The following is a 10,782-nucleotide window of genomic DNA, read 5'->3' on the forward strand; positions in this document are numbered from 1 at the left end:
AATGTACTGCTAAATGTATGTTATCCATCATTTTAGTATTTTCTATTCTATTAGTCATTTCTATTCAACTCTGGTAACCACTGTTTACCTACCAAGATGTATGTGGCATGGACAGAGGTGATTTACTCAGACTCTTGCTGTTCACCCATCATTATCTCTACAACTCCATAACATGTGAATTGATTGTAAAATAAATTTAATCTGTGGACCTAATCCTGAATCTAATGCTAAAATATCCTAAACTTAATCCATATTTCTCCAAACGTTCTTCAAAACTACAGCTTGAGAGTTTAATTTAATTAGCATTTCCTCATGCATGAAGAAGGTTCATTAAATTCAGCATAAAAAAAAAGATCAGGCAGCTGGAATGGAGTGCCAGATGTAAAAAAAGATAACTGAGTATAGCACATACAAACATTTTTTCAGATTATTGCTTGCATTTTGTCTGACAAACATTTAATGCCTTAAGTTTCTAATTACTACTCCAGTTGTAAGAAGGTATTTATTGCAAGAAAACTTGGGAACCTACAGAAAGCTTTTCATGCAGTAGACTTGATAGTGTTTCCTCTGATAAAACGTCATTGGTTTAACCCGTCTTTCTTCTATTTAATCACTTTCAGAGGCTCATTAGACCAAAAGGAAATAAGCTTTAAAACTCAAACCACATGCCACATATAAAGAACAAAAAACAAGAAGAAGAGAAATTACAGACTGTGTCATTAGTTTCAACATTGTATGCTATCTCAGTAATAAAAGAGTTAAAAAGGTGTTAGAAATACCCTTTTCAAGTGGGAAAATGCATATGATTTCAAGGTTATGGTTCCTATTAACCCACACATAATGGGAGTTTTCAAGGACACTGCACAAGTGAATTCTTGCCTTACAAGGACTTCCACTTCACTAATAATGAGTTTCTGCTACTTGTAATCTTTTGAAATTAATATAAATCCTACAGTGACTTTCCACAATAAACAAAACCATGTATCATTCATTCTACATAGGTAAATAGGTGGGTTGACAGGCATAAAACCAATTTTAAAAGTTTAGAGAGCTAAGTAAGTCTTAGATTATGGGGACATGCAAGACTCACCAAAATGAGGTATGAATAAATTTTGTTCTTACAGAAATATACAGACAACTCAAGAACACCATATCTTAAACTGCATACCCAGGCAAAAATGTACAAAATTCAGAGGAACATTTAAATGACTGCTCAGATTTGAGGCATGCCTAAGTCATGCAATTTTACAGAGGTCTTCACTGCCTTGCAGTTCCTTCAATGTATTTTTCCTTGGTTGTTTTTTACTTTTCACATCTCTTTTTTATGGAACTGTAATGAACAACCATAAGGCATCTTGAGGCTATCCAGTTACTAGAAAAAAATCCTGAATGCTTCCTGTCAGAGAGCTGATATCAGAGAGGGGATATTTGGGCACCACCAGATGTAGATCCATGTTCTATTTGCTTACCTACAGAGAGGAAAACACAACAGCAGAAGACACTGGAATTGTCACATTTCCAAGTATTTTCCTGATCTTCAGTGTTCTGTTCTCCTTTTTCTACTCTTGCAGTGAGATTAACCATCCTCTCAACATTTATATTAAACTTTTTAATTTCTTGAGGAGGTGAATCTCCATTAACTATTAGGCAAGCTCTCTTTGAACGTGCCTAACTTGTAAAGTTATTTCTCATGCATAAAAAGATCTAACAAATCAGAGCCCAAGAGATGTCAGATATAAGTGACATGTGAATCCTTGTAATTTGTATTTTTTTTTTAATTTAGACACTATAAAGTGTTAGTATTTTAATATAAACTACTAAATAAAAATACTAGCTCTAGATGAGTTCATGTTTCATCTGGGGCTGAAAGAGGATCACACTGATTTTTGGCACATTGATTTTTACTATCAAGACCTAGATTATTGCACTTCCTAAATAATTTTAAATGTAACAAAAATAAAATTTTTAATTTATTTGTTCTCGGCAGTTAGAGAAAAAAAATAAGATGTCTGATAGTTGTTGCACTTACGAAAAGAAGTTAAAAGTTATATGTGAAACAATTATTTTGTTTAAAAGTGTAGAAAGTAAAATAGTGCCCAGCTGATCTTATCCTCAGCCACTGTTCCCACTCCTTGGAGTTAATAATCTTTTCCAAGTGTCCCTCAGCTAGCTTTCCTCATCACCTACTCACACAGTCTGACTTTGCAACTTTTTCTGTATTGACTTCTTTTGTCTGACAAACTCTCAACTCTGTTCTAAACATTTTCTTCTTGCAGAGCTTGTTCACCCAATGTATGTTCACTGGATTGTGACTGATGTCTGCATTTTAGGGTTGAGATGTTTCATGGGACTCTTTCTGCAGCAGCCTTTAGCTGATTTAGGAAGGATAAACTGGTCAGGTTTTGTATCACTTTGCTTGTTGGGCAGCCTTCTAAACCCTGGACATGTAACAGTTACAGGAACAGAAAAAAGGCCTTACGAAAAATTTTTAGAAAATAAATATTACATGTGGGCAAATAGAACAAGGTCAGTCACAGATTCATTATGTGTTTGGGGTTTGCTAACTAGAAAAAATTACTATCTCTACATAGATATGCTGGTGTATGTGACTACATGTGAAAGGGAGTTGAGTATTAACTTTTTCCAACAGGTGCCCATATGGCCACTTTCAGTTGGCAATTTCAACATTGTGGCATTTAACAGCATGATTTGACCCATGAGAAGAATGCTCTGAGTATTTCTCAACAATGGCTTTGCTCTAAAATAACTTTCTCTGAAAATAAATTTATATGCACTCAGCTACTGTCCCAGTGTGCTCTACTGAAAATATTGTTTATTTGGTAAAGCTTCAAGACAGGATTTAACAAGGTGAGAGAGGAGGCAGGATACACCACTGCTTGTTCTCTAGGGTAGGCATCATTTCATGTAAAAGGCAAAATGTCAATAGAAACATGTTACACATTGCAGAGGAGATCTAAGAGGTTTAGTGCCCCAGAATGTTTGGCATTCCTTTTAAGCCTGCAACTCAAAAAAAAAAAAAAAAAAAAAGAAAGTTCTAAACCCCTTATGTTTATTTGAATAGATGTTGGCAGGATAATTAAATGCTCCCTTCAAACATCCTGGTGGAAATATTAAATAGTAATTACCTTACTCAAGTCGTTCCTTTTGTGAGAAGGGGAACCACCTGACTGCCAGCTTTCGTTTGCCCTGACACAGATGCAAAGGCTCTGCTGCCTTTCTGAGCTGTTCACACACTTTCTTCCCATGAGAAAGTAAGCATTGATTGAAACGTGGCATTTTCTCCCGACTTGCACACACAACTGCTGCTTGTTTCAGAAAGATGTCAACTAATTTGAGCAACCTCTCCAAAGGACTCTCCAAACAGAAATGTCTTTCATAAATTTCCGGGTCAGCAGCCCTTGGTAACCCAGGATGACTATTCCAGTCCTGGAGGCACTGAAATAGTTCCATATAAATAGAAACAGCTTCTGTATCACATTGTTGCCTGAAGCACAGCATTCAACACCTCCTTGAACATTAAAATATCTCTCCATGACACAACTTTACACAAAAGGGTGTCTTTGACCATATGGTCTCTCTTTGATCTGTTGATTTTCTTTACTCTGATCCTGTCATTTACTGAAATATTTATGTCTTCTGGTCTGAAGCTTTAAATGGTCAGCACGAATAATGCATGCAGAAGCCTTCTCCTCTTCTACTCTATTTGAATGTCAGCAGATGTTGAAGTACCCTAGTGCTTCATGAAGTATTTCTATTGTGTGGGACTATTTGTAAAAGAAAACCAGCATTAAGCTCTGTACAACCTTTCCTCTTTCCCTCTTTTACCATGATAACAAATATTTACTGAATCTCTTTCTTTAATATTACTTTCCCTTAAGTACTCTAGGTTTATTCCAATGTTTTTGGAGGTTAGCATAAATGCTTTTAGTGACTTCTATGGATGTCTGATACACTGTATGTGTTATTTCCTGATCCTAGAAGTGTTTAATAATTCCACATAGCTTCAGTAGTTAAAACAGAAAGACAGACATGATGGATGGGAAAGAGGTTTTGTATTTTCAGATTAAGATAACTGTATTTAATCAGCCCAACATTTCTGTTCACTCCTAGCCTCCTCTCCTTTTCCTTTACATCTAACTCACTAGACAGAAAATGACCAATTGGAATTGAAGGTAGTTTTGCCATTCACCTCAATACTAACTCTGATGTTCATTCATCTAAACGTAAGGATTGTAAACAATTTATAAACCAATATGTATATTGCTCATGAAGAATGTTATGGATATGCTTTTGTTTCCTGGGTATTTTGGGGTTTGAGAGCTCCTATCCAAAGCCTGCATTTATTAATAATAAAGCAAGTCAGGTAGTCTGATCAAACCAGATTGTGGGAGTGCAATCTGGAATAGAACCTTCAGACTGAAACTGCCTTTTTGCAACATATTTCCAGCATAGTTTTGGAAAAACTGGATTTTCTACAGGACCTGAGAAAAACAAGTGGATCATTTGATTTGGAAATTTTTTTTCTTTTAGAGGAGAGTAGTGATAATTATTTCTGTTTTTCAGAACAGAAACCCTGTTCTGAACATTCATAACAAAGGACAAGGGACCCAAAATCACTCAAACTGTGCCTTCTTGGAGTAGATAATGGGTACTTCTCAGTTTTCTGGAGCAACAAAATTCATCTGGTCAAACACAGAGCACTGTTCTTGGTTTCATATCATGATCATCACACTGACACACAAACTTACACTGCCGTGCTAAACTTGTGGATAGGCTCTTTGGAGGTTTATAAAAACAGTAATTTACTCCATGATCACATTGAATACTCAGGAAACTTAATAAGAAGAATTTAGGCTGAACTTGTAGGCCTTTTTGTTGTGCCCAGCCATTTGGATCCTGACCATATTTTGATTTTATAATCTTGATCTGGAATGCTGTGAACTGAATAGTATTTATTATGTGAAACCCACACTTATCAAAATCAGAGATATTCCCCTTGCTTGTGTAAGGACATCATCTCACCACCTTGAAAATATTCTCCAAGAGACTGTGCACATGTGCATGATTCCAAAGTGGACCATTTCCTGTAGACAACTTGCAATAAAATTGTGCTTGAAGAAAATGTTTATTAAACATTGGTTGCTTTCAGAAGAAAAGAAAAAAACTCCAAACCTTTGACATTTCAGAGATTAAGCTTTTGTTTAATTTGTATGTCAGATCTAGAAAAGGAATTGGGAGGATAAGTGGTCAAGTCTCTAAGCAGTATATTTTAAGGTGAACCCATATGTAAAAAAAAACAGCCCAACTTTTATGTTTTTAATTATTCTGAAAAAATGAAACAATTCAGATTAAAACAAAGAGATTTAAAAAATTATTTTTACTAAAAGGAAACACTAAACACACATTCTTTCATATAATTTAGAATGCTTCATTCTCATCCAGTGAAATATTTGTGGGAAAAAAATTTAAGGAGAGGGGAAGGATTTCTGAGACAGCCTGCTTATCCCTCTTATCCCATGGATGAGCAGTGAGAGCATTTGCTGGGCTGTGTGACATCCTTCCATCATTCAAACTACAAGCTTCAGTTCCTTTTGTTGGACATGCTGCTTTTTGCATGGAACAGCAAAATATTACTGTGCTAGGCATCAAAGAGATAATAATGACTCCACAGCCTGACTGGCTTCCCACAAAACAGGTTGGTGCTTGTTCAAATTCCTGTCAAGGATGAAAGCCAGTCTTGTCCAAAAAATCTTCAGCTATATGAACAAGAATTCTAACCAAGAAGGAATGAGAGCTCACCTGAAAAACTCCCAGCCTAAAGGCTAAATCAACCTTCAGTGGGACAGAAATGAGGGGTCAAATCCTTTTCAAAAAAGACACAGCTGAACATGCTTCTCCTGTCTTTTAGGAAAATGGTCTTTTCTCTGGCTGTTTACCCAGAGGGGGATTATCAACCAAAAAAAAATAATTGTTGTTTTAATTTAGACAAATTCTGGAAATAGTTCCAGGAACATAACAGTAGTGTTCCAGGTTAATTTAAAGTTGGTGAAAATTAGCTTCTCCAACATGAGATATTTCTGTTGATCAAGAAAGTCAGATTTAGTCATTAATCAATATATAATATTTAAACAAATACAGTACCTTAGAGCAGAACTTACATAAAAATCTGACTTATAACAACCAAGAAATAATTAGCAAGATGTTGATCATGATTTATCTGTTGCAACAGCTATTATTGAAGCTATTACAATTAAACCAACATTTTCTCTGTTCTGGCAAGTATTTAAAAGCCATGTGGCTTTTTGAGATAGGATGCAGGTTCATAAGTATGTTGCTAACATCACAAAATTATATTTTTCAAAATATAGAAATACACAAGTAAGTATTAGCATGACTTCTGAAGTGACTTCACATACTTTTGCAAACTCAAATTACATTTTATTAGAAAAGAAAACAATCATACTATAAGAAGTAATAGAAGATCAAGAAGGAAATGGAAATGTGACGGTATTCAATAAAGAGATGACAATTACTTGTAGATATGGTTATATCAATATATGATTATTAATATGATTAAATTACTATGATTAAATAAAAGGGGTTTATTTTATGTCAAAAACTTTCAAAGCAGATAGATTTTCTAACGTGTAAGACTTGAAAACATAACCTGAGCAATGTAATTTGAAAAATCGCAAACAACATCAAAATTAATTTCAAATTTTTACTTTTTTTTAAATGAAACATTTAGGCAAGTAGTTTCTTGTTTGCCCTTGTTAATCAAAACAAATACTGCTGCTAAAGTATCTATATTTATTAGAAATATCTCCAGAATTAAATTATCCATTGTATTATTTTTATTTTCATATACATTAAAAGATAATAATGAAGATAAAGTAATATTGTTCTTGTGGTTTTAACTGATTGTTAATAGATTCAAGAAGGAATATTTTGCTTGCAGTAGTATATAATATAATTATATTTCTTTTATGCCTCTGAGACACTTGGGGTGGGATACTACTAATTCGAGGAAAAAAATGTGTCTTCCTTCCTCATACATATAGTTATCTTTACTTCAGCACAGTATTTATATTATTTGTTTAAATTCAGGCTTAGATCCCAAACTATTTCCTAAGGATTTCCGTTGATCGTATCTTGGCTTTGGAGGCACTGCCAGCATTTGGCAGAATCAGCTGTGTGCACCTAAAGAAATTATTCCCACAGCAAGATATGTCTCACCGGACATTCGAAATTTAAACTTTGAAACTTAGGCAGTTTTCATAGTTGTTTAGGCTTCTCCCATAATCTTTGGTGAAGACCAGCCACGTTCATAGGCTGATGCTGCAGACCCTAAGATCGGTATGTGAGAGGTATGGGGTACCTTGCCTCCGGGGCAAGGCTCCCTGCTCGCCGGATTCCCCACTTGCCGGGGCATAGAAACTCTCTAATGGCCCAACATCAGCAAATCTTGGCTGCCAGCTGTGCCTGCAGCTGGGGGCCAGCACAGACAATGCCTGCCCTTCTCTCGGTGGTGTGACACACGCATAAACACCTGGTATATGGTTAAAAGAGCGTTATTCAAGTGTTACTGTAGTAATTAATACAGATGGTCCTTATCTCCACTTTGCTCAATCGCAGGCATGAATTTCAAAAGGAACCTTTATCTCCCCTGGTTTTATCTCCTGCATAAAACAGAGACTAGAACTGAGGAGCAGAAGGCAGGAATAGACTCTTTCCCTCTTTTCACAGACAGGAATAACTTTTCTGAGCCAAAGGAGTTCACATACCTTCTATTTAATCTTCCTTCTAAACCACAAAATATCTCAGCATTATGTAATAAGTCTAAGATCGCTTAAACCACAAATTTGGTCACAAGTTACCTATCCTGGCTAAATCGCAGCATTGAGAAGACTATCCAAGCTCAGGCTAAAAGCTTCAAAAGTTACAGAAAGTAATTCGTCCCCCAGAATTCTGTCACTGCTAGGAAAATGGTCTTCATTTGAATTTAACAACATTCAACTTCCAGCTGTTAACTTCCAGAAAGGCCATTGTGGTTTCTCCCCTAGGGACAAACAGCCTTTCAAGCTTAGTTTTTTGGCTTTCCATTGTGATCAAACCACAACTTAGTCTTCTTTTTAATAATGGGTATGTCAATACTGACTTTAATGGAAACAGGATTGACTTCATAATTTCAAACTAGACACTGAAAATATTTTTCTTATCAGCAGTTTTGCTCCATCACATGCACATTTTACATTATTATTGTTGGGCTGATCACATGCTGGGCTGTGGGTTGACACTGTCTGTTTTTGTTTTGTAGAAGGAGGAAGCTCTGAATCTTTTCTTTTTGGGAAAAGCATGCAAAGAATAACACAAATTTCTTAAGTAGAGAGGAAGAAAAAGTCAACAGAAATTAAATCTTGGTATTGTGTACAACACAAGCTTCTTTTTAATGTCTACATCTGCCTTGATCTGAGCCAAGCCTTTTAGTATGGTGGAGCAGTATTTATCTTTGGGAATCACTAATGAAGTAATGTATTTAAAAATAATCCTGTTTTTTCTATTTCTAAACTAGTAACACTGACTCAGATTGTGCCTGTGTTGCACATTAGGGATAACCAGAATGAAAGCTTATCATATACCAAAAATAACCAGGGCCTGAAACAAGTCTTTAAATACCTTTTGCTGCAATACTGGTGGATTCCCCTTAGCAGAAAGGAGACTGCAGTGACCCCAGGAGATATACACTGGAACATCTTTGTGGTAGAAATATAAGTCACAAAAGCAGGGGGAAAAGCTGAGTTACTTTCTCTTTTAAGACAGAACAAGAGAGCTGAGTATGAGAGAAAAATATTCCAAAAGCAAGCTCTGCAGAGCTCACCATGGAAAAAGATGCTGGAAGACAATTTTTACCTTGACACCTCACTTTCATCCAGAGGGATGAAAGATCTATGTAGCAAGAAAAGAGGTCCCAGAACATCTCAGAGTCTTCAGACAGCCAAGAGGAAGACTTGTGAATGACTACCACTACCTCTGACTCCAGTTACCAGATAAATGGAAAATTTAAAATATGTTCATCCTAAAAAGGAGTTAATGCCTCCCAGGAAAGAAACTAGACACACACTTAGAGCCCAGGAGTTCCTTTCTTTTATGCTTGCCACTGAATTGGCAATTAATAAAATGTTATCTTTGCACACATTATAACAAATCACTTTCTTCCAAGCTAAATTAAAGGTAATATTTCTGCTAATGAAACTTTACAGGTGCCTAATTTAACCAGTGTGAGAATAATGTCCTTAAAGGACTCGTGCAGAGATTTAAACAGGAGAAAATGAGACTGTTGTAATACTTAATTTCATTCCAGCCTTTTCTGCTGCTACACATGGCCCAAATACACTCAAATACTTTCTAACCTGTATGACTGCTACAGTTTTGGGTTGGGATTTTGCTTTTTGTTGTTTTGACTTGGTTTGGTTTGGTATTTTTTTAGGGAGGGGAAATATCTCTTTTTCTTTCCTTTATCTGCTTTTCCTATAGAAAGTAGTCCTTACTTATTTCCCTGGGGTAGGATGAGCACCTATTCCTATAGAGCAAGAGAAGGTGAGGGAGCTGGACATCCTGTTGATTCAGCTCTAAGCCCACAGACTGCAATCTACAGAGACCATCTGGGTGAGTTTGCAAAACAAAGTGTTACCTTACAAAACATGCATTCCCCATTCCCAGGAACTCTACCATCTAACTCCTTTAAGATGGATCATCCTGAGGAGGCTCACCAGTAGTGGTAGCTGTGCTGACAGCACTGTGTGAGACAGCTGTCCATCAGGGTTTGGACAGATTACTCACAGGGGAACAAAATCAAGCCACATTTTGGCATATCCATGACACATGGAATATCATCACATTGTGCTCAAGAGCATGCATACAAGTGTAGCATGGTATCAGAGTGATTAAAGAGTTACCTTCCAAAACAGCTCAATGGCAATTAATTTGATGGGATAAAGCACCAGATTTGATTTGATTTTTCTGGTTTATATTTTAAATTACTGTCTCATTGCAAAGTACTTTTACTTCCTTACAACACCATTGTAATAAATCCAGGCAGGACTGCAGAATTTTAAAGAAGCACAAATATTTTCCTTCATTTAACTTAACTGGAACATGGTCAGGTGAGAAAAGGTAAACAAAGGGAATATAGGTCCACATCGGAGAAATGACACATTTGCAGAAAAGATTCTCTTGGCCAGCTGAAAGGAAAGGGAAGTAGTTTATTCTGTTCCTTTTATATCCTCAGTGGACATAAACTTTTATCCAAATATTTGTTATGCTTTTTCCTCTCCAAGAATACTTGCTCAGTGTTCCATTCCTATGTTTGCACTATAGTAACTGGGGTTTCAGGATTCTATGGCTCTAATTGATATTAACATTTGCATGTCTGCAAGTAAATGTGGACCAAAAAAATGCTGAGCTCCAACTGTGCAAAAAAATATTTAGTGAATATGTATATGTTGAACATATTCACTTCTGCATTTATCCTTCTATATATTATTTTGAAAATAGGCAAAAAAAATTTCTCGTTAATCTTCTTTTCAGTGATAAGGGCTACAGCCTAGCAAATTGGTGCAGGATTCTGGAGTGTGATATAAAGGAAGATTAAAGGGAAACTCCTTGATTTAGTCAAGGATTTGAATTTTCACTGGGCCCATGTTTCTAGAAGAAATAAATATTCATCATAGTTTTGAGATTTTGCCTGACTTCCTTATTTTT

Source organism: Parus major, chromosome 3 (assembly GCF_001522545.3).
Source record: "Parus major isolate Abel chromosome 3, Parus_major1.1, whole genome shotgun sequence".
NCBI classification, from domain to species: domain Eukaryota; kingdom Metazoa; phylum Chordata; class Aves; order Passeriformes; family Paridae; genus Parus; species Parus major.